This window comes from Rana temporaria, chromosome 4 (assembly GCF_905171775.1).
Source record: "Rana temporaria chromosome 4, aRanTem1.1, whole genome shotgun sequence".
Taxonomy (NCBI): Eukaryota; Metazoa; Chordata; class Amphibia; order Anura; family Ranidae; genus Rana; species Rana temporaria.
This window is the reverse complement of record NC_053492.1, coordinates 327,593,075-327,616,733: the sequence shown is the minus strand read 5'-3', so window position 1 is coordinate 327,616,733 and position 23,659 is coordinate 327,593,075. Positions and strand designations below refer to the sequence as shown.

The 23,659-nt window shown below is 42.1% G+C and overlaps 1 protein-coding gene across 2 annotated transcripts in view; it reads right to left on the bottom strand.

The window, feature by feature from the left end:
* Window positions 1–22,809, bottom strand: part of LOC120937461 (protein unc-93 homolog A-like) — a 1,112,011-nt gene extending 1,089,202 nt beyond the window's left edge. Inside the window, exon 1 of one of the 2 annotated variants that reach the window (XM_040350715.1) lies at window positions 22,716–22,809. The gene's annotated coding sequence lies outside the window, so the exon portion shown is untranslated. Of the gene's footprint in view, window positions 1–19,977; window positions 20,283–22,715 lie in introns of those variants that run through there. The other variant, XM_040350716.1, reaches the window with a different exon arrangement.
* Between the last annotated feature and the right edge of the window lie 850 nt (window positions 22,810–23,659).

The window sequence follows — 23,659 nt, the reverse complement described above, 5'->3', positions numbered from 1 at the left end:
AGACATTAATTTAGGCAAAACATTTTTTTCCTTTACAACTCTTTAAGTTTAGTGATCGTTTCAGGAAATGTTATCAATTAACATTGAAGTCAATGAGAGCATGCTTCAAATCCTTAAAATCTTGTTCCGCTCCCAAAAGTTTCAGCTCCTTCATACTTTCACCTACAGACGCCAAACAAACTTTAAAATGTTCACAAAATATTCAGCTATCTGGCTATATCTTTTCAGTTTGATATCTTTTACAGTTTTTGTGAAAAAGCTGTTTAAGTTTAGTGATTTTTTTCAGGACATTTTATTGAGAATTCTATAGAGAAGGAGCTTTCAATTTAGAGCAGCTTTCAATTTAGAGCACATTGGGTGGATTCAATATATATTGTGAAGGAATTCCCTCTTGCTTCCATTGTGGGTCTACTAATCAAGACACATCATTGGAAATATGGACTTATATAATATGATTTGATTAATGTTTTTTGAAAAGGAAATTTTATAAAAATCTACCTCTGTTTAGAGTGTCTATGGGGCTGGTTAGAGTGGACAATTATCTTTGTTCCTTCCCCATAAATTGCTCTCACACCCACAAGATCTACTTGTCATACACAATTATCAAATTATATATCAAAACGTAGGTATTTTTGTCTAGTTTCAGGCAATGTGCTCAGTTTTGTGATACACCTTTTAGTTTTGGCTGGTTGAGCTTCCAAATGACAAGAGTTTTACACTTTCTTCCATTGACTCTCCTGTATAAAATTCTTCAGATTTGCCAGGGAAATGCACAGAAAATTTATTTTTTAAATCGCTAACATGCCCACATTTTTAAGTTTATCAACATAAATTGTATACCGATACGTTCACAAAGGCTGTGTGTCTCTAACGGTGAAGTCACTGTTTCAATAGCATGTACTGTTATGGATTTATTGAGGCTTGTTTGAAGGGTTCTCTCACTCATTAAGTGTGGGGATTAATGATCAAAGAGAGGCTTTATAAGTACTGAAGGAACACTGCTTGTATGTCCTAAAGATAGTGTAGTGGTTATGGTGAATGGCTTTGGTGTGGCTTAGCAATTCAGCTATTCAGCATTACCACGCATTTTCTGCAGGTAATGCATTTCTAGTTATTCTTAATTTTTTTCTGTACATTTTTTAGCTCTGCGTAACTTCTGCATACTTTCAACTACTAATGGTCATTCAACTTTTAAAATGTTCAGCTCTTTCAGCTAATTATGGGACTTCTTCAACTTTATTTCTACTATTTATACTTTTTAAAATATTAAGCTTTTTAACACTTTTTTAACATGAAGTCAATGGGAGCATGCTTCAAATCCTTAAAATCTCCTTCCGCTCCCAAAAGTTTCAGCTCCTTCATACTTTCATCTACAGATGCCAAATGTTCACAAAATATTTAGCTATCCTGCTAGATCTTTTCAGTTTGATATCTTTTACAGTTTTTGTGATAAACCGGCAAACAAATACAGGCATGGCCGTGCTAATAAATCCAATTTCATCCCCACTTTCTCTACACCCTACAGTATTGAATTCTACAAGGTCCAAAAGATTGTAACCAAATATCTTCCAGCCTTGTCACATGATCCTGTATATTCCCAAATCTTGGCTAAGGGCATTTGTACTGTGTCTAAAAAAGCACCATCCTTAAGTGGCCTATTGTCACTGAGTCTTTTCTCTAGTAGACAAGCCACCACTAATTGGCTATCTTTTAAAGGTACTTTCAAGTGTGGTGGACAGAATTGTACCTATTGCCCTTTTATTCAAAGGGGTGACACAGTCACTTCCACAGGTAAATCTCATAGAATACATTCCTTTGTCAATTGCAACACACGCTATGTCATATATGTGATCACATGCACAATCTGTTCCATACAATATGTTGGCAGAACTACTAGAAGACTTAAAGATCGCCATACGATCACCTTTATGACATAGAAAAAGATCATATGACTAACGTTGCACGACATTGCAATGAATCCCACCAAAAAGACACCTCTAGTTTGACTATCCAGGATATAGACAAAATTGTGAAACCACTCAGAGGAGGAGACAAGTTTAACATTTTATGTAAACAAGAAGTCCGTTGGATTTTCATTTTGAATACCAGACGCCAATTGGGACTGAATTTTGAATGGGATGTATCTCATATTTATTGATTTTATTAATCATTAAATAGATACATACCACCTTTTTTAGCTACAAATTATTTGGCTATAATATATACATTTTTCTTTCCCCTCTTTTGGGCTCTATATGGATAGTTAGTTTTGGCTTTAATTTTCATTCCTTATGCATCTAGTACAGGGAGTCGACAGTGGTATATTGACATAAGTTCTTATAGCAGTATCGATATATACACTTTTTATGCCAATGATTTCCCAGCACGGAACGGACTATAATCCATAACATGAGTTTCCCTGACTCTGATCTTGTGCTTTGCTTTTGGCTTTTTTCTGTGTCTGTTATATGAGCATATTCATAAATTCTTCCAAGACCTGAATGAATTCATCTACTTCCACATGCGACCACATTTGGATATTTGTTGGTGTTTCGTTTTGCAGCGGATAGAGTGAGACTCTGATGCCGCGTACACACGACCGTTTTTCGGGTTGTAAAAAATTACATTTTTAATGGTCTAGAAAAAATGTTTTTTTCAACCCGATCGTTAAAAGGGCTTTGCCTACTCACGATCGTGCTCTAGCACAGCGCGGTGACGTACAACACGTACGATGGCACTATAAAGAGGAAGTTCCATTCGGATGGCGCCACCCTTGGGGCTGCTTTTGCTGATTTCGTGTTAGTAAAAGACGATTTGCGCTTTTCAGTCTGTTACAGCGTGGTGAATGTGCTATCTGCATTACGAACACTAGTTTTACCAGAACGAGTGCTCCCGTCTCATAACTTTGTGACAATATATGTACATTCTATGTCTTTTCTATTAGAAGGCTCTGATTTCAAGTGGACAGAATCCCCTGAGGAAGTCCCGGTTATAGGGCGAAACATGTCGGGAATTACGTCAAAATTGCTGTACCCATAAGGACTGTATTGTATGAGTCTGTATTGATAGAAAAAAATATATAAAGCAGCGCTAACAGAATATATTGTGAGGGGTTAGCTCGGTAGCGGGGTGTGTGACCCCTTGGATGGGTTCACCACACACTGAATTTATACAGACTGGCAGTCAAAGACGGTTGAAAACAAAGTTTCTGGTTTATTTTTCCATCTTGCTGGAAAACAATTGCAAGCATCCAAACAGCATAAACAAAACCAAACATAAAATAAATCCTAGCCACGTAGGGCGTCTACCTTCCACACAGGAACCTATCTATGAAGTCTAACACAGCCTACCGCTGGATAGACAGCACTGCTCATACAGCACAAACAATAGTCTTTGGATTTTTATCACACAGAAAAATCAATGGTCTCCTCCAGGAGACCTTCAGCACTGGGCTTTTTCACACAGAAAAATCAATGGTCTCCTCACCTCTCTAGGAGACCTTCAGCACTGGGCTTTTCACACAGAAAGCCTCAGCATGCAGCTCATTAGTGGTTATCCTCTGGGCTACTTTATAGAGGCCTTTAATTGCCTCACTCTGAACAGCTGGAGTCTTCCAACGGCCCTTAGCCTTCCTGGCTATTTCTGGCAGCCGACGCCTAATAATGATTGGTGTATTGTCTAACAAGGCAGAAATGTATGTCCCGACTGTGACAACACCCACAGATTTACCTGACTTCCTGTCACATACCCCCCCCCCCTCTTGTTTCAACCCTAGGGTTGGGACACAGGTTACCAGGCAGGCATGAACTCGGGACAACCCATCTGCATTCCCCATTTTAGCACCGGGGCGATGTGTTACCAGTTCAAGCTTTTAAATTTTCTTCTGAAGCTCATCTATCATGCTCTGTTTACTGTCCAGAACAGACTTGCTCTGTACGCTGCTCATCAATCGTTTCACCCTTTTTTCCAGTTCCTCATTTAAATCTTCAATCTGTGCCTTTAAATCTTTGGTCTGTGCCCTCCACTTCAATGAGGCATGATCCGTCACCAGTTCAAACTGTCTACCCATGAGGTAGTGCCGGAGAGAATCCAAAGCCCATTTCACCCAGGGGATTTGTATTCGTGTCATTATCTCTTGTTTTATTAAATTGATCACAAACAGCAAATTATCATATTCCGTATTCAGCAGGGCTGTCTTTTCCATTGGGCACGCTGGGAAGTTGCCCGGGGGCCCCACTTGCCTGGGGGGCCCCCATCGGCTGCCCAGCGACCCCAGTAAAAAATGGTGGAGAGCAGCGGGTCAGAACTGTAGACTCTGGGGGAATCCTGCAGACTCTGATGTAAGAGGAAACTCTGAGCAGGCTGGGTTATAGTAACCTAACCTTCATGTCAATGAAGAAATTTGTAAAACTGTAATTGTATGTACTTTTTTTTCAGTGGCAGTAAAAAAAATTGGGTTCTGCCAGTAAATCTCATGATTTTTGTCAGTAAATTCTCATGTACGATTGTGTAGACAGGGCCCCAGTGCGCTGTATTGCCCGGGGGCCTATAATGCTCTTAAGATGCCACTGGTATTCAGGCCCCACAGCTTCACTTTATTGGCTTCATACTGGGCTTTCTTTTTTTGAAGGCAAGCTCTGGAAGCCAGCTTGTTTTTATCCTTACGAGATCGTGGCCTGGCAGTGACAGGAAGCTCCGATACGGGTGTTATGTCACTGATTACTTTATTAAGTTTACGCAGTTCACCACCAATCTGCAGAAGTTTTCTTGGATTTGGAGTTAGGTCTTCCACACCTGTCCTGCGAGATTTCTTCACAGTGTACTTGCCGTGATGCAGACCAGTCTTCTGGTACATATTTCTGGGAAGCGTGTGTCTGTCCCATTCAGACGGTCTCAGCATCCCTTCATGTTGAGAAGACATTAATTGCTCGCTATATTCCCAGAAATACCTTTGCTTTTGTCTTTTCCTCGATGACACGGCAGTTATCCCTTTCAAATCTTCAACAGAATCATTTTCATAACCTGGCTCTGAAAAGGTATCACTGATATCATGTTTGTCATCTTCATCTTCCACCTCTCTAGTAAACTCCACCTGTATTTGATAGATCGCTGCATCACGAACTACAAATGGCTTAACTTTGAATGCCTTGCTAAGAGCAGCTGCTTGATATACAGCCCCCATAGCTGCTGCTTCATCTGCATTTATGTTCTTTCCCAACTCCTCCTTGCATTCAGACAGTTCCAGCATGTACAAGCCCCGATCTGAATCTGTAGGATTTGTAATGTGCAGCCAAACCTGTTCCACTATGCTTCCCGATCCAAGTCGATCTGTACCGCTCACTTTCCTATCTCTGTGGTGCCACACAGGATTCATGCTCTCCATGAAATATTTCACATCGCTGTAAATCTTAATTCCGTCAGCTGTGCCTTTACCTTTATCTTCATTTGTAAAGTAGATTGTGCAGTCCTCTAACAACAGAAAATTCTCTGCTGGGCTTTGTTGGTATCCCAGTTCTCTGTCCCAAAAAGTCGGCATGCCACTGGCCTGACTCCCAGCCTCGGTCTGCTGTCTCTGAAGCTGTGTCACGATGGCCTCCATTTGCTGCTGGTGTCTCTGTTCCCAGCCTGCCATGCTCTCTCGGTGAGCTGCAAGGCTCTCTTGGCGAGCCTGTTGCTGAGCTGCAAGGCTCTCTTGGTGAGCCTGTTGTTGAGCTGCAAGGCTCTCTTGGTGAGCCTGTTGTTGAGCTGCAAGGCTCCACTGTTGAGCTGCAATGCTTCGCTCCAAATCTGCATTCATCTGCTGTTGATTTGCATTTGATAAAACCAGCTGTTTCAGTATCTCCTCCATTTTGGGTTTACTTTAACTGCCCGCATTCTCCACCATATGTGAGGGGTTAGCTCGGTAGCGGGGTTTGTGACCCCTTGGATGGGTTCACCACACACTGAATTTATACAGACTGGCAGTCAAAGACAGTTGAAAACAAAGTTTCTGGTTTATTTTTCCATCTTGCTGGAAAACAATTGCAAGCATCCAAACAGCATAAACAAAACCAAACATAAAATAAATCCTAGCCACATTGGGCGTCTACCTTCCACACAGGAACCTATCTATGAAGTCTAACACAGCCTACCGCTGGATAGACAGCACTGCTCATACAGCACAAACAATAGTCTTTGGATTTTTATCACACAGAAAAATCAATGGTCTCCTCACCTCTCCAGGAGACATGCAGCACTGGGCTTTTTCACACAGAAAAATCAATGGTCTCCTCACCTCTCCAGGAGACCTTCAGCACTGGGCTTTTCACACATAAAGCCTCAGCATGCAGTTCATTAGTGGTTATCCTCTGGGCTACTTTATAGAGGCCTTTAATTGCCTCACTCTGAACAGCTGGAGTCTTCCAATGGCCCTTAGCCTTCCTGGCTATTTCTGGCAGCCGACACCTAATAATGATTGGTGTATTGTCTAACAAGGCAGAAATGTATGTCCCGACTGTGACAACACCCACAGATTTACCTGACTTCCTGTCACAATATTAATATAAACAATTCAGTGTCATGGTGGCTGGTGCCATATAAATCGATATGCTTGTGCCATGCAGATCAATATGCAACAAAAAATATATAACATACACAAAACTATAAAAAATCTATAAAGTGCTTGGTGCTCATATGGTAATAGAATAAATTGCAACGGTGCTCCAAACTTGCAAAGTGTGAGGTGCCACACTCCGCCTTCGGTGATCCCTCTTACCAGAAACAATGGACCCTCAGTTTTGCAGTCTGGGGTCAAAAAGGCTGTGATCTATTGATCTGGGGTATGTAGGATGGTTGCTCCAAGGCTCCTCCAGAGGGGTTGTTTTATAACAGAAAAGATATGCCACACTCCATAGATGGGGAAACAAAGAGAAAGCTCAAAGTGAAATACCGCTAAAATAATAAAAAACTATACATTATAATGGAATTCCTATGTATTCATTCAGAATGCACCTTAAAAATCACATAATGACCAGGACCAGATGGCTTACACACAAGAGTCCTTAAAGAACTAGTCAGGTTATGGCGAGACCGCTATTCCTAATATTGAAAATAGGGCAGAGATCTATTTCTGGGAACTATAGGCCTGTCAGTCTAACATTGGTAGTTTGTAAATTATTTGAAGGGATGGTAAGGGACCATATGCAAGAATTTGCTGACAAAAACAGTGGGCCATATTCTCAGTGAAGTTACGATGGAGTAAGTCAGATACTCCATCGTAACTCCCTTTTTTGGCCAGTGTATCTATGCTCCTGATTCTCAGAATCATTTTTGCATAGATACACTTAAGATCCGCCATCTGTAAGTCACTTACACTGGCGGATCTTAATGCAATGACGCCGGCCGCCGCTAGATGGCATTTACGTGAAGGAGTCATTTGCGTATGCAAATGATCCTTCTACGCCGATTCCCGAACGAGTTCGCGTCGCGTAACCGTCGCTAACGTCGTTTGCGTAAGCGGAAACTTACTCCTGCTATATGAGGAGTAAGTTTCCGCAAGTCCCACGTAGGCCATGTTACGGATGGTGTCGGGTCCCCGTCGTGTTTTTTCGTCGGGTACGTCGTTTACGTAAGTCGTTCTTGAATACGACTTTACGTCAATGACGCACACGTCGGCGTCATTGACGTTTTCCGCCGAGAACTGGAGCATGCGCACTGGGCTTTTTGCAGCCCGGCGCATGCCCAGTTCTTTCGCATCGGGGGCGCGCTTCATTTGAATAGAAGACGCCCCCTTGGAGATCCGCCAGGCTACGCCGGGACACTTACACTCCGCTGTCCCAACTTATGGAGCAAGTGTTTGGGGAATACAACACCTGCTCCAGTAAGTTGGGACAGCGGAGTGTAAGTGCCCTAAGCGCAGCAGGCGGATATTTAGAGAGAATATGGCCCAGTATCATTAGCAGTAATCAGCATGGGCTTACGAAAGGTCGCTCTTGCCAAACCAACCTATTAACTTTCTTCGAGGAAGTGAGCTGCCATTTGGACAAAGGTAGGCTGGGGGATGTTGTGTATCTGGATTTTGCAAAAGCATTTGATACAGTCCCCATATAAATGCTTAATCAACAAGAATCTGGTTCGGCCGCATCTGGGAGTATTACATCCAGTTCTGGTCACCAATCCTCAGAAGGGATGTGCTGGAGCTGGAGAGAGTCCAGAGAAGGGCAACTAAATTAATATGTTGACTGGAGGACCATAATTATGAGGAACAACTACAAGCGCTAAATGTATTCTCCCTGGAGAAGAGACGCTTGAGAGGAGATATGATAGCTTTAAACAAATATCTCAATGGTGATCCCAAAGAAGTATGAAAGGGAGTGTAAGCGGACATGGGGCCACACGATGAGACTGAAAGAGAAGCGGTTTACCCTTAAGCTGCATAGGGGGTTTTTCACAGTCAGGGCGGTAAGGATGTGGAACTCCGTTCCACAATTGGTGGTGTTGGCAGGAAGTATGGATAGTCGTAAAAGACTCTTGGATGGGCATCTTAACAAAAACAATTCCCGAGAATAAGGATTTTTATACACACACATACACAAACCTACACAGGTTGAACTGGATTGACTGTTGTCTTACCAACTATGTAACTGCAATTTGCTATACCTAATAAGACCAACATCGGTGTTGCACATCTCAGTTCAGAAAGAATTTTTTTGTGCCTCTTTAATAAAGTAGTAAACATGTTTAGACATGCTTTGCATTAAGGTCTCCTTATGAATAGGCTGCCAAGGCACATAACCATTAACACACATGCACCTTTTGCTAACACACCGTGTGCATATTACAGTGAATGGTATGTATGTTATTGGGCACTGTGATGCATTGTAAATTGGCATCTACTTTACAGTGCATTGGGGTGCCATTCACAATGAATGACATTGCAATTCACTGCACACAAAGCTACACACATAGCAACAGTATTTACCACAATGTATATGCTCAAAACATTTCCACAACTTGGCAGAGTACTATAATACACATGGTCTTATTTTCATTTAACAAGCCTATGCTGCAAGCAAAATGGTGACAAATCCCCCTAAAACTCTGTATGTGTGTTTGCTGCACTTCTTAATCACTTCAGCCCCGGAAGAATTGGCTGCTGAATGACCAGGCCATTTTTTGGCACTACGTCGCTTTAACTGACAATGCGTGGTAGTGCGACATGGTACGCAAACAAAATTGATGTCCCACAAATAGAGCTTTCTTTTGGTGGTATTTGATCACCTCTGCGGTTTAATTTTTTTGCGCTATAAACTAAAAAAAACGTAAATGTTAAAAAAAAAAGCAATATTTTTTACTTTTTGCTATAATAAATATCCCCCAAAAATATATAAAAAAAAACAAAATGCAATAAGTGTATATTAATTGGTTTGCGCAAAAGTTATAGGGCCAGATTCAGGTACAAATGCGGCGGCGTAACGTATCGTCTTTACGTTACACCGCCGCAAGTTTTTCTCATAAGTGCTTGATCCACAAAGCACTTGAGTATAAACTTGCGGCGGAGTAACGTAAAGACGTCCGGCGCAAGCCCCGCCTAATTCAAATGGGGCGTGTACCATTTAAATTAGGCGCGCTCCCGCACCGAACGTTCTGCGCATGCTCCGTTAGTAAATTTTCCGACGTGCTTTGCGCGAAATTACGGCGCCTCGACGTGTTTGTGAATGGCGACGTGCGTAACGTACTTACACCGAAAAAAAAAAAAAATTTGACGCGGGAACGACGGCCATACTTTAACATGGCTTGTGTAAAGTTAAGCCATGAAAAAGATTGCTTAACTTTGCGACGGGAAAAAACGACGTTGCGCACGCGAGTAGCTTTGTGGATCGCCGTAAAAGCTAATTTGCATACCCGACGCTGGAAAACGACGCAAACTCCACCCAGCGGTGGCCGAAGTATTGCAGCCTAAGATCCGACGGTGTAAGTCAATTACACCTGTCGGATCTTAGGGCTATCTATGCGTAACTGATTCTATGAATCAGCCGCATAGATACTCTCAGAGATACGACGGTGTATCAGGAGATACGCCGTCGTATCTCTTCTGTGAATCTGGCCCATAGCATCTACATAATAGGGGATAGTTTTATGGCATTTTTTATTACACAACATTGATCACTGCTCCAGATTACAGGGAGCAGTGGATCAGTGTCCTGCCACTAGGCAGAACAGGGAAATGCCTTGTTTATAAAGGCATCCCCCTGTTCTGCCTTTCCGTGACACGATCGCGAAAACCTGCGGATATCGAGTCCGCGGGTCCCACGGGCACAGTCACGGAGACCGCGGTGGGCTCGCGCGCCCTCAGATTCAAAGCAACCTACCCGTACATTGCTTTGCCTGCCCGCACCATTCTGCCGATGTATATGTACGTGAGGCAGTCGGCAAGCGGTTAATCTGAATAACATATTCATGAATATACTGTATATGAATGAAACTCCAATACATATAATAAATCAATCAAATATACAGTATAAGTGTGTGCTATTGAGCAAATGAACCATACTAAATCGTTAAGAACAAAGTGCAAATAAAATCAAATACAAAATAACAAAGTGCAAGTCCTAGAAAAAAGTCCACCATAAACTTTGTATCCAGGCAATGTGCGACAAGAAGGCCACCACTGCGATTCCCCCTTTGGGCACACTTTCATCTTGTACGTAATTATGACCCCCCACAACAAAGGTCCTATTGTGCTTTGGTATAAAGCAGGGATATGCAATTAGCAGACCTCCAGCTGTTGCAGAACTACAAATCCCATGAGGCATAGCAAGGCTCTGACATCCACGAGCATGACACCCAGAGGCAGAGGCATGATGAGATTTGTAGTTTTGCAACATCTGCAACATCTGGAGGCGCTAATTGCTGGACTGGACTGTCACAGGGTCTCACTCTGCACTGTCACAGAGTCTCACTCTGCACCACAGATCCTCCACTTGTTTTCTAAACAAATATATAAATGAAAATGCCACTATGTACACAGTGATGTACCAAGTATCCTGACTGAGAACAGAAAAAATAAAGTTAAAAGACTGCAAAAATATAGTTTGAGTTTTCCCCAGCAAGATAAAGAAAAGGGCATCCAAAATCCTAAGACACTAGGGGGCAGCGTATCTAAGATACGCTACGCCGCCGTAACTTACTTTTTTTGGTTTGAATCCTGAAAGAATTTGCGCCGTAAGTTACGGCGGCGTAGTGTATCTCTTGCGGCGTAACGACGGCTGATTCAAATCGGCGAGTAGGGAGGCGTGTTTCATTTAAATGAAGCGCGTCCCCGCGCCGAACGAACTGCACATGCGCCGTCCCTAAATTTCCCGCCGTGCATTGCGCTAAATGACGCGGGAACGACAGCCATACTTAACATTGAGTACGCCACCAAACAGCAGCTTTAACTATACGCCGGAAAAAGCCAACTAGAGACGACGTAAAAGAATGCGACGGCCGCTCGTACGTTCGTGGATCGTCGGAAATAGCTCATTTGCATACTCAACGCGGATTACGACGGGAACGCCACCCAGCGGACGCCGAGGAATTGCATCTTAGATCCGAAGGCGTACGAAGACGTACGCCTGTCGGATCTAACCCAGATGCCGTCGTATCTAGTTTTGAGGATTCAAAACAAAGATACGACGCAGGAAATTTGAAAGTACGCCGGCGTATCAGTAGATATGCCGGCGTACTCGCTTTGTGGATCTGCCCCTAGGACTGTGAGGCCTCGTACACACGATAGGATCGCCAGAGGACAACGGTCTGAAGGACCGTTTTCATCAATCCAAACTGATCGTGTGTAGGCCCCATAGGTTATTAAACCTTCGGTCAAAAAAATTAGAACTTGCTTTAAAATTGAACCAATGGACGCCTAACCAAGTCGACGCATGTTTGGAACCATTGAACTTTTTTCAGCACGTCGTTGTGTTTTACGTCACCGCGTTCTGACACGATCGTGTTTTTAACTGATGATGTGTAAGCACGACGGACCATCAGTCAGCTTCATCGGTTAACCTAGGACAACGGTCCTTCAGAACGTTCTCATCGGATGGACTGATCGTGTGTATGAGGCTTTAGGGTCAGGGTTTGCCAACTAAAACATTAATCAAAATGCCACAATCTGCATGGACACATGGCTGAAATAGAGCTGTGTTAAGAGGCATTACTGTAAAACAATGAAAAAAAAACTATAAAACCTGGTATTTTTGTGTGCATGAGGCATAAGGGTTCATTGCACATGAACTACTATTTACATATTTGTAGATTTAGCACAAACCTCCCTGTCCTTTTCTTAAACCCAGGGAGCTGCTAGGAGATTTACACTAGACATAAAAAATGCCTATAATCATGTGCACGAACCCCAAGAAAGCTGAGGCTGATAATCATCTAAATTCACAGTATGTTCATTGCCAAGACTAACCCACAAACTTCTAGGCAGCATGGAAAAACCTGAAAGGAGATCAAGGTCCAACCAAGGCTCTGCTGGAATATTGTCCCTCTTCTTCTCCCAGCGAGGGAGGGGGTGAGGCATTAAGCGGTGCCAGCTTAATTACCATGTGGTGATATTACCATGGGCCACATGGTAATATCACAAGCAGTGGACGTGTTTCGCACTTGATGTGACGTCACCTGTGGTTGGAGGTGACAGTGGGATGCATGAGGACAGTTTTCTTTCTCTGAAGACCCAGCAGAAATTTCAACACCAGTTTACACACAGACATTTGGACCCATTCAGCACATGATCAGCCATCTGTTTAATGGTGGGACTATATTAGGGTGACCACATGTCCCGGATTGCCCGGGACAGTCCCACATTGTGCACGTCTGTCCCGGGCACCTTCACTCTGGGACAATACAGTGTCCCGGAATGAAACTGACACAGGTCCCAGCATGAACCCATCAGAGCTTAAGATGTGACACCATCCCAATTAGTGAAGAACTACAGGTCCCAGCATGAACCTGTGAAATCTATGGGGTCACACCCTTAGATCTCAGGGGTTCATGCTGGGTGTTGTAGTCCTTCAAATTGGGGGGGGTCACATCTTTAGTTGTTAGGAGTTCATGCTGGGACTTCTAGTCCTTCACTTTTGGGGGGTGTGACCCCCAAAAGTGAAGGACTACAGGTCCCACCATGAACCCCTCAGAGCTGAAGATGTGGACCCCCAACCAGTGAATAACTACAGGTCCCAGGATGAACCAGTGAAATCTATGGGGTCAAAAATAAGAAAGGGGGGGTGTCCCTGAATGGCAATTTGGAAATGTGGTCACCCTAGACTATATTTGGCATCCAACTTATGGGGAATGTGAGCTCTTACATTGCTGGGAGAAACCTCAATCCTGCCAGACTGTACTGGCATCCAGTGCATTTTCAATGCGTTCCAGTTACTTTACGTTGCATTCTGATGCGTTTTACAGCGTTCCAGTACAGTCCAGTGCAGGAAAAATGCAGTATGTTCTACTTTTTTTTTCTGGAAGGGGGAAGCCCTGGAACTGACTGCACTGTTGTGCCCTTTTCATTGGAAATTGATGCAGAAAAAAAATAGCGCTGAACTGCATGTGATGGGAACTGGCCCTTGCAGTATTAAATGTGGGGTGTGCTGGGAGACCATTGTAATTATTGTTTGTGTGCTCATTCTCCAGATTGAGTCTTAGATGGCCCTTATTACTGTAAGGTATTTGGCTGGCTATCCTTATTACTGTAATAGTGAACTATATAGAGGGGTAGTATGCAGTGCTATATTAATTTGTACCTCTTTACAGCAGTGGCGGCTGGTGCTCCATTTTTTTTCGGGGGGGGGGTGTGCAAACAAAACCCCAGACCAAAACCTCCCACCCCCCCCCTCATCACTCACCCACAATAGGGCCTATAGGCAGATAGATAGATAGATAGATAGATAGATAGATAGATAGATAGATAGATAGATAGATATGAAGAAAGATAGATATAGATAGATAGATAGATAGATAGATAGATAGATAGATAGATAGATAGATAGATAGATAGATAGATAGATATGAAGATAGATAGATATGAAGATAGATATAGATAGATAGATAGATAGATAGATAGATAGATAGATAGATAGATAGATAGATAGATAGATAGATAGATAGATAGATAGATAGATAGATATGAAGATAGATAGATAGATATGAAGATAGATATAGATAGATAAATAGATAGATAGATAGATAGATAGATAGATAGATAGATAGATAGATAGATAGATAGATATGAAGATAGATAGATATGAAGATAGATATAGATAGATAGATAGATAGATAGATAGATAGATAGATAGATAGATAGATAGATAGATAGATAGATAGATAGATAGACAGACATGTAAATAGACAGACAGACAGATAGATAGATAGATAGATAGATAGATAGATAGATAGATAGATAGATAGATAGATAGATAGATAGATAGATACATATGAAGATAGATAGATATGAAGATAGATATAGATAGATAGATAGATAGATAGATAGATAGATAGATAGATAGATAGATAGATAGATAGATAGATAGATATGAAGATAGATAGATAGATATGAAGATAGATATAGATAGATAAATAGATAGATAGATAGATAGATAGATAGATAGATAGATAGATAGATAGATAGATATGAAGATAGATAGATATGAAGATAGATATAGATAGATAGATAGATAGATAGATAGATAGATAGATAGATAGATAGACAGACATGTAAATAGACAGACAGACAGATAGATAGATAGATAGATAGATAGATAGATAGATAGATAGATAGATAGATAAATAGATAGATAGATAAAGACATGTAGATAGAAAAATAGATAGATAGATAGATAGATAGATAGATAGATAGATAGATAGATGGATAAATAAAGAGACATGGAGATATATAGACAGACATGCAGATAGATAAATAGATAGACATGCAGAAAGATAAACAGAAAGACAGACTTGTAGATAGATAGATAGATAGATAGATAGATAGATAGATAGATAGATAGATAGATAGACATTAGGGGCCAGATTCACATAGAATCCGCGGCGGCGTAGCGTAAGCCATTTACACTACGCCGCCGCAACTTACTGGAGCAAGTGCCGTATTCTCAAAGCACTTGCTCCGTAATTTGCGGCGGCGTAGTGTAAATGGCCCGGCGTAAGGCCGCGTAATTCAAAGGGGGCGGCTTGTATTTAAATTAAGCGCGCCCCCGCGCCGATCGAACTGCGCATGCGCCGGCCATAAAAATAGCCCCGTGCGCATGCTCCAACTGACGTCGGGAAAACGTCAATTACTGTAAGCCGACGTGAGCGTAATTTCCGCAAATCCCTATTCGCGAACGACTTAGGAAAACGACGTAAAAAATAAAAATTTAGTCGCGGGAACGACGGCCATACTTAACATTGGCTGCGCCTCATAGAAGCAGGGGTAACTATACGCCGGGAAAACCCTTACGTAAATGGCGTAAAGTGACTGCGTCGGGCCCGCGTACGTTTGTGAATTGGCGTATCTCGCTGATTTACATATTCTCACCGTAAATCAGCGAGAACGCCCCCAGCGGCCATTTTAAAATTGCAGTTAAGATCCGACGGTGTAACACAGTTACACCTGTCGGATCTTAGGCATATCTATGCGTAACTGATTCTATGAATCAGTCGCATAGATACGACCGACGCAACTCTGAGATACGACGGTGTATCAGGAGATACACCGTCGTATCTCTATGTGAATCTGGCCCAAGATATGCAGATAGAAAATAGATAGACAGAAATGCAGATAGATAGATAGATAGATAGATAGATAGATATATAGATAGATAGATAGATAGATAGATAGATAGATAGATAGATAGATAGATAGATAGATAGATAGATAGATAGATAGATAGATAGATAGATAGATAGATAGATAGATAGATAAACAGACATGGAGATATATAGATAAATAGATAGACACGCAGATAGATAAATAGATAGACATGCAGATAGATGAATAGATAGACAGGCATGTAGATAGATAGATAGATAGATAGATAGATAGATAGATAGATAGATAGATAGATAGATAGATAGATAGATAGATAGATAGACAGACATTAGGGGCCAGATCCACGTAGCCTGGCGCATTGTTGCGGCCGGCGTAGCGTATATCTCTGATACACTACGCCGCCGTAATTTACAGCGTATTTTCCTTATCCTCAAAGAATTTGCGCCGTAAGTTACGGCGGCGTAGTGTAACTTTGGCGGCGTAAGGGCGCGCAATTCAAATGGATGTGATGGGGGAGTGTTTTATGTAAATACGTCGTGACCCGACGTAAATGACTTTTTTTTTAATGGCGCATGCGCCGTCCGTGGGGGTATCCCAGTGCGCATGCTCGAAATTAACCCGCAACAAGCCAATGCTTACGACGTGAACGTCATTCTATGCAAAGCCCTATCCGCGAACGACTTAAGCAAACGACGTACAAAATTCGACGCGGGAACGACGGCCATACTTAACATAGGATATGCCTCATATAGCAGGGGTAACTATACGCAGAAAAAAGCCTTACGAAAGCGACGTAAAAAAATGCGCCGGCCAGACGTACGTTCGTGGATCGCCGTATCTAGCTAATTTGCATACTTGACGCGGAAATAGACGGAAACGCCACCTAGCGGCCAACGTAAATATGCACCTTAGATCCGACGGCGTACTAAGACCTACGCCAGTCGGATCTAGCACAGCTTCAGGCGTATCTTGTTTTGTGGATACAAAACAAAGATACGCCGGAGCAAATTAGAAGTTCTTTGTGGATCTGCCCCATTATATGCAGATAGATAAATAGATAGATAAACAGACCTGTAGATAGATAGATAGATAGATAGATAGATAGATAGATAGATAGATAGATAGATAGATAGATAGATAGATAGATAGATAGATAGATAGATAGATAGATAGATAGATAGATAGATAGATAGATAGATAGATAGATAGATAGATAGATAGATATGTAGATAGATAGATAAATAGATACAATTGATAGATAAACAGAAATGTAGATAGATAAACAGATAGACAGATATGTAGATAGATAGATAGATAGATAGATAGATAGATAGATAGATAGATAGATAGATAGATATGAAGATGAATAGATATGACAATATATAGCTATGAAGATAGATATATATAGATAGATAGATAGATAGATAGATAGATAGATAGATAGATAGATAGATAGATGAGAGAGAGGGAGAGATAAACACAGATAGATGACAGAGAGGGAGATGAGAGAGCAATATCACTGTCCTCCCCCCAGGGATTTAGTAGTGAATAGGAGAAGCATTATATGGGAATCAGTCCCCCATGGCCCTCCTCCTCTCCCTTCTCCTGCCTGGCACATGTCTCTGACACAGCACACGGGTGAATGGCCAGCGGCGGATCCAGGGGGGGGCAACAGGGCAATTGCCCCCCCCCCCCGAGTCAATCATGTCACATTGGCTTTTAAAAATTTTAAAACTGCCTTGCGGTGCCTGCAGCTACCGCTGCTGAGTCTCTCACTCTCTCTCTCTCTTCACCAGGGCCGGACTGGCCCAGCCCGGTAGGCTGCCTGTCCTGAGGCTGCTTTGAGCTGTAGCTGACTGCAGTGCTCTCCCTCTCTCCTGCGTGTATGACACCGGGCATCTCTCGCTGTGTGTGAGAGCTGGGTCTGTGTTCGACTGTGCTGCCTGTTCTAGACCTGCTCATGTGATAGTAGATGGAGATGGAACACTGATTGAATCAGTGTTTTGTCTATCACACAAGCCCGTCTAGGGGGGGACCTTGCTAGAGCACAATGTCCTGCCGAACACAGACCTACAGCTCCTGTTTGTTCCATGACACATGTCGGGAGAGGAGATACCTGCTATGTGTGATCGAGGCAATGCCATGGTGAGTGCCATGCACAGTGGGGCTTCATTCATATACAAAAGTGGGGCTGCATTCATATACAAAGTGGGGCTGCATTAATATACAAAGTGGGGCTGCATTCATATACAAAGTGGGGCTGCATTCATAGACAAAAGTGGGACTGCATTCATAGACAAAAGTGGGACTGAATGTATATATACAGTGGGACTGAATTTATATACAAAAGTGGGGCTGCATTTATATACAAAAGTGTGACTACATTTATATACAAAAGTGGGGCTGCATTTATATACAAAAGTGGGACTGCATTTATATACAAAAGTGGGACTGCATTTATATACAAAAGTGGGACTGTATTCATATACAAAAGTGGGACTGCATTTATATACAAAAGTGGGACTGCATTTATTTACAAAAGTGGGACTGAATTTATATACAAAAGTGGGACTGCATTTATATACAAAAGTGGGACTGAATTTATATACAAAAGTGGGACTGCATTTATATACAAAAGTTGGACTGAATTTATATACAAAAGTGGGGCTGCATTTATATACAAAAGTGTGACTGCATTTATATACAAAAGTGGGACTGCATTTATATACAAAAGTGGGACTGCATTTATATACAAAAGTGGGGCTGTATTCATATACAAAAGTGGGACTGCATTTAAATACAAAAGTGGGACTGCATTTATTTACAAAAGTGGGACTGAATTTATATACAAAAGTGGGACTGAATTTATATACAAAAGTGGGACTGCATTTATATACAAAAGTGGGACTGAATTTATATACAAAAGTGGGACTGCATTTATATACAAAAGTGGGGCTGCATTTATATACAAAAGTGGGGCTGCATTTATATACAAAAGTGTGACTGCATTTATATACAAAAGTGGGGCTGCATTTATATACAAAAGTGGGGCTGCATTTATATACAAAAGTGGGACTGAATTTATATACAAAAGTGGGACTGTATTTATATACAAAAGTGGGACTGAATGTATATATACAGTGGGACTGAATTTATATACAAAAGTGGGACTGCATTCATATACAAAAGTGGGACTGAATTTATATACAAAAGTGGGACTGCATTTATATACAAAAGTGGGGCTGCTTTTATATACAAAAGTGGGACTGCATTAATATACATAAGTGGGACTGCGTTCATATATACAGTGGGGCTGCATTCATATGTACAGTGAGGCTGCAATGATGGGCACTGATGAGGCTGCATTGATCTCTTGTACCATGTCTTCAGTCTCTGACCATCTCTTGTACCATGTCTCCAGTCTCTGACCATCCCTTGTATCATGACCATCCCTTGTACCATGTCTGCAGTCTCTGACGATCCCTTGTACCATGTCTGCAGTCTCTGACCATCCCTTGTACCATGTCTGCAATCTCTGATCATCTCTTGTACCATGTCTGCAGTCTCTGACCATCTCTTGTACCATGTCTGCAATCTCTGACCATCTCTTGTACCACGTCTGCAGTCTCTGACCATCTCTTGTACCATGTCTGCAGTCCCTGACAATCGTCTACAAACTGTGGGATAGATTTATGGCATTTATATTTAAATATTTTTTACTAGTAATGGTGGCGATCATTGATTTTTTAGCGGTACTGCAACATTGCAGTGGAAACACCGGACACCTAATTGAGTTCTGTAAGCAACACCTTATTTTCTGGCAGTGCCCCTCCCGAGACTAGACTCTGGATCCGCCCTTGTCTGACTGAAGGTTGATTTTAGGGCAGAGTTGAAGCAGCAGGGCGCTCTAGGTACAGATGGATAGACCTGTATACTGTAGTCTGTAAACCATGGCTGTAGCAGGACACAGTGCTGGGACCCCTCGTGTGGTATACAGTCAGGAGATGATATGTAATCAGCACATTATCGGGTAAATGACTGAAGTTGATTCCCGGGGCACAGAAGCAGATCACCCTACCATCCCTCCCTCCACCTACAGTCCGATCATCATAGATCACAGTACAAGGTGCTGCTGTATAGGACACTGGACAGATACTGACAGGGTAACACACGCACTGCTCAGATCACAGTACCTTGCTCAATGCTTCCTTCATTCACGATCAGGGAGCCGATTTCCATGCTGGCACAGAAAGTGAAACCAGAAGTGATGTCGCTGCCTGGGGAAAGCACCGCACATTTCCTACTGTGGTGCCAATCCACAGAAAGATATGAAGGACTCCGGAGAATGACCAATAAGAGTGTAGAGGCGCTGTGCAGTGCGCTCAAAGCCTCACAAAACCCCACAAATGAAGCATCTTGCCTGCAATCACGGGATTGCATTGGCATGAGGCTTCTTTAGGGTACTGTGGCCGGTGCTCGTACACAGTGCACTTTAAAGGACTTTTTTTTTAAAGGGACATTTCTTTTTTTTTTGACTAGCTGTGGGGGGGGGGGGGGCAGCGCACAGGCCTCTCTTTTGGAGGAATGAAGCAATCTACAAATGCATTGAACAGTGGAGAACGGCCCTGATAGTGGAATCTTGTGAGAAATAACGAGCTTACAGTACCAGAAATTCACTGAAACACTTGAGGTGTCCTTTTATTAAGCAGTGATAAATAATCACTGCTCAGTACACGGACATTCCCGGAGGAGGCCACCCACCTCATTAACAAAATATATGTCCCCCTACACTATACAGTATATATATATATATATATATATATATATATATATATATATATAGACAAGACAGGGGTAAATGGTAGTGGCTTGGTGGGTCTAAACGAGGGTGTCAAAAATCTTGCTCCTTCCCCTGGGATTCTCTCTTTACTCCCCGATTCTCTACCTCTGAGCTGGTGAGTGTGAATTCTGACACAGATTGCCAGTGAAGTGCTGAGATCGCAACTTCATAAACTGGCCATTTCTGTGTCAATCAATCACAGATTCTCAGTGTGTGGAGATGATCGGCGGAGAACATGTTCTCCCCTGATCATCTCGGTTTCATAAACCGTTAATGGACTGTGATCAGCACCTCTATCCCCTGAAAAAAAGTGTATCAAAATGTTTTGGGTTGTCCACAAGAGCCAAGTGATATAGTATACAAGTTCTGTTGATACTCATGATGTCAGGTTGAATACAGAGTGCTGTTATATATTTAGGGCCAGATTCATGTACATTTGCGGTGGCGTAACGTATAGCATAGCATTTACGTTACACCGCCGCAAGTTTTACGGGCAAGTGCTTGATTCACAAAGCACTTGCCTGTAAAGTTGCAGCGGCGTAGCGTAAATCCCTCTGGCGCAATCCCACCTAATTCAAATGGGGCATGGATCATTTAAATTAGGCGCGTTCACGCGCCGAAGCGACTGCGCATGCTCCGTTTTGAAATTTCCCGCCGTGCTTTGCGCGAAATGACGTCGCACCGACGTGATTTTTTGAACGTCGACGAGAGTTACGTCCTTTCCTATTCACGGACGACTTACGCAAAAAAATTTTTTTTAAATTCGACGCGGGAACGACGGCCATACTTTAACATGGCAAGTCTAAAGATAGGCCACAAAATAGCAGCACTAACTATACGCAGGAAAAGCCGACTAGCGACGACGTAAGAGAATGCGACTGCCGCACGTACCTTCGTGAATCGCCGTAAACAGCTAATTAGCATACCCGACGCGGAAAAAACGACGCGAACTCCACCCAGCGGGCGCCGAAGTATTGCACCTACGATCCAGAAGCCGTCGTATCTTGGTTTGAGGATTCAAACTAAAGATACGACGCAGCAAATTTGAAAATACGCCGGAGTATCAGTAGATACTCCGGCGTATTTCTTCTGTGACAGAAGAAATACGCCGGAGTATCTACTGATACTCCGGCGTATTTTCAAATTTGCTGCGTCGTATCTTTAGTTTGAATCCTCAAACCAAGATACGACGGCTTCTGGATCGTAGGTGCAATACTTCGGCGCCCGCTGGGTGGAGTTCGCGTCGTTTTCCGCGTCGGGTATGCTAATTAGCTGTTTACGGCGATTAGTATCTACTGATACTCCGGCGTATTTTTCAAATTTGCTGCGTCGTATCTTTAGTTTGAATCCTCAAACCAAGATACGACGGCTTCTGGATCGTAGGTGCAATACTTCGGCGCCCGCTGGGTGGAGTTTGCGTCGTTTTCCGCGTCGGGTATGCTAATTAGCTGTTTACGGCGATTCACGAAGGTACGTGCGGCCGTCGCATTCTCTTACGTCGTCGCTAGTCGGCTTTTCCTGCGTATAGTTAGTTGGCCCTAGGTCTTTTTAAGGATCAAACATTATTTTTGTCAGCATTTAATTTTTTCTCTTATATGTATGTCATTCTGTGCAATTAAAATGTGATATATGTATACTATATGGATACTTTTGGTTCTTGGTGCACCCAAAAATGTTGCTCAGTTTGGTTTAATGGGATGTTGGTGCAAAGTCGAACCCCTCCTGCTTTATTTTAAGTTAGGGGATAATGTTTTTCCACATTCCTATAAAAATCTGTTGCTGCTGGAGTTTCTCTATAAAACAATTTCATAGCAAGTAAAAATATAGACAAAGGGTAGGACAGTGAATAACCTCATCTTTGGACACTGCTGAATTAGAAAAAGGATTAGAAAACACAGTGAATGCAAGTACAGTTTTTCAAGCACTCATCAAAAATCAAAGCACTAAAAAAGAATTTGAACTTAGATCGGTTACATTTCACTTATTTTTTTTAGTATTACTACTAATATTGTACTGAATATGCAGCTAGGTAAAGGCATTATTCATAAGTTAACATGTTGCACTCAGTTACATATCAATTTAATTACTTACAGCCCAATTCTTGGTCCTTCTCTTGTGATCCAAATAATTATCAATACATCCAAAAGTGTTTGTTCTGAAGGCAGGCACAGACTCTAAAATCAGCTTTTATAGTAAGGTCTCGGTAATGCACACCCTTAAAATTATATTGAAAAGCTTGAGGTTACACCTTTCACTGGCTTTGTCAACGCTTTTATAAATACTTTTAAGACCTTTAATGAGGCTTGTTTTACATGACATGTATACACATGCCAGCACATATTTACATTTATTTTGTGTTTTTAAATGTATGTAACGTCAAAAAATCATCAGCACACACAAGTCACAGTAAATCACAGTGAATCACGCAATTTAACCAATCAAGCACCAACCAAAGCAACTTGCCCCTTTAAAGGGTTTGAAAAAGTTCAGATTTTTTTCTTTTAAATAACATGTCATACTTACCTGCTCTGTGAAAAAAGGTTTTGCACACAGCAGAACCAATACTCCTGTCAGCGTTAATGGCCCCTCACCCTGCTAAGTGCCCCCAGAGCAAGCTGATTGCTCTGGGGGCACTTGTGTGTGCTTGTTTCTAAGTCCCTCCTCACTGCCTGTGGCTCTCACTGCTGTGTCTCAACCAATGAGGAAGCAGAGACCAGGGAGAGCTGCTTCTCTCATGCACATTGCTTGATCGGGATCAGGCTCAGGTGAGTATAATGCCACGTACACACCATCACTTTATGTGATGGAAAAAAAAAACGACGTTTTAAATCATGAAATAAAACAAAGTTTTTGAAACTTCATTTTCAAAAACGACGTTGCCTACACACCATCGTTTTTTCACTCTTTTCCATTGAAGCTAGCTTCATAACTTGCTTCTGAGCATGCGCGGGTTTTAAAAACTTTGTTTTAAACGTTGTCTTGCCCACCACACTATCATTTTAATTGACCCAAAAAACAACGTTTTGAAAAACGAC